The sequence below is a fragment of the Propithecus coquereli genome, unplaced genomic scaffold, assembly GCF_000956105.1.
Source record: "Propithecus coquereli isolate 6110/MARCELLA unplaced genomic scaffold, Pcoq_1.0 Scaffold52, whole genome shotgun sequence".
Classification (NCBI taxonomy): domain Eukaryota; kingdom Metazoa; phylum Chordata; class Mammalia; order Primates; family Indriidae; genus Propithecus; species Propithecus coquereli.
In genome coordinates this window covers 2,486,157-2,488,466 of record NW_012151063.1, presented here as the reverse complement: position 1 = coordinate 2,488,466, position 2,310 = coordinate 2,486,157, and positions in this window count along the sequence as shown.

The window sequence follows — 2,310 nt, the reverse complement described above, 5'->3', positions numbered from 1 at the left end:
TCACCAGGGACCATGAGTCATTCTTTCTCCCCCTCCCCACTTTTCTCTTTTCTCCTTTCTTCATTCATTTTCCTTTTCCCTATACCCAAGACACACAAAAATGTAACCTTGACAATATCTTATATCTGGTTGTGATCTCTCCTTCATTGCCCTCCTCTGCCTACTTGCGCTTAAAACAAAGCCCCTTTTAAATCTGCAGGGATTATGGATGGCTTTAATTTTGCTAAGGTTTAATGTATACATTCTTTAAAGAAATACTGCAAGTTTTAAAATGAAACCCTATCATTCTGTTTGTAATATTTTAGGGCTTACTTTTTCATTTAATACATTGCAAAGTTTCATAGCACATTTCCATGCTCTCTCCTGGCCGGCCTCTTTGCATTGCTATGTAACATTTTGTTGCATTAATAGCCTATGAAGTTTCACCTGTAATTTGGACCGAGCCCTGGTAGATGCCTTATGAACCACAGTATATTTCAGTATAGTAATGTACTGACATGCCAACAGCAGAGGATTAGCAGTAAGTCTTCTCATAGGGAATGCAAATATCCCACAAGTTGAAAAGAAAATGGAAATTGTCTTTGTGCAGGTGGAAGCAAATAGAATCCTACGAGCAATGCATATGAGGGATTAAAGATTTTTTCTCGGGTATCATGTGGTTTACATTGCAGATACCTAAGGCGGCAATGACCAAATTAAAAACCAAATTAAAGTTCTCTTTCTCCCTGAATATAAACACAAATTATAAGAATGAGAAAAAAATTAAGAATATAGAAAAAGAGATCCCATCACCCATTTATAGTGTGTGTTTTTTGTTTGTTTTTGTTTTGTTTGTTTTGCCACAGAAACACGAATGAATCTCTGAAGGAGCTTGTATTAGAAACAATACTCATAATCATGGACTGATGAAGCCAAGAAATACATTGGATGCTTCACAATTCCAATTACCTTTAAAATCAACCGGTAAGTGGCTCATTCCCGTCTCCGACAACTAAAACAGTCCCAGGCACTTGCGTGTGCCTAATACATATTCCTTAAAATGAAGAATGCCTCCCTATTTGTAAGAAAGTGGAGTCATAATACCTTTCATTTAATAATGCACATTATAATGCCCTCCATCATTGCATAATTTAACTGGGAAGACAAATAATACAATGACCACTGGGAGATTTTACTACCATTAATAGCCTCTCCATGCCTTCCTTCCTGGAGGGTTTATGCCGTGTGTGGTGAGCAGAGTATGAGATAAACTATGTGGCAGACAAATGGAATAGTGGAAACGAATGCATCAACGTTGTTGTAGTAAAGGGATAATGAAAAATCTATTTTCATCTTCATAATGGTAGTTGCACAGATGTTTCATAGGAGCGTGTGTTGCTTTATTAAAGGAAAAATGTAAGCTTTATTCTAAGAATAATTTCTTCTGCACCCGGGCTGTATAAAATGCTGCCACCGAGGTAGGTGTGGCCTACGGGATTATGGGGAGGCTGGGTGCATATTTTTGCACACTGTGAGCTCCCAATCCTCCTGTTGCAACTCCATTCCAGGAAGGAGGTGCTTTTGGAACGTAGCTGTGGGAGACACACAACAGCTACAGTAAGACCGTTGACATATTTCCCTTCGCTCCCAATTCAATTACAAGCCCATTGAACATGACTAGTTAATGAATATTTGCTAATTAAATCTACCCTGATTTTTTAAATTAGGATTTTAGCCACCAAGTTCAGTCACCAAGACTTGCTGCTATTTCTATTCCAGAGACCTACTGCTTAAGAAGGCACTTGAGAGCAGTGTGCTAATAACACGTCGTGAATAAAAAACAGAAAAGACACAGAGGCTTGAGTAGGGGGCATTTAAATCTCTAAAAAATACATTATTATCATTCATCGCGTGCCCGCGACGTTGCTGACACCATGTGAAAGATTTTCCAAATTCATTAGCTCATTAAATCATTACAATGACATGCTGAAGTGGGTTTTCTTATCTGCATTTGACTTATGAGAAAATGAGCGTCCACAGAGATTGTGGCACTTGGCCAAGGATAGCAAATACCCGAGCTATGATTAGGACAGAGGCTCCACATCTATGCTTTTGATTATAATCATTTCCAAATCCTTGGAAGTCTTCTTCAGACGCACCCTGTGGGTTATTGTCATTCCTTATCTGTTGAGTCTTCTCTTTTCTTGAAAGTCTTTACTCTTTATTTTTTCATAACACTCCTCTTTTCCCGTTTGTGCTGTATCTTGTAACACCGTTTCTTTGTTTTATACGTGAACTACTCTCGTAGCTCGCAAAAACACGGGTGAAACT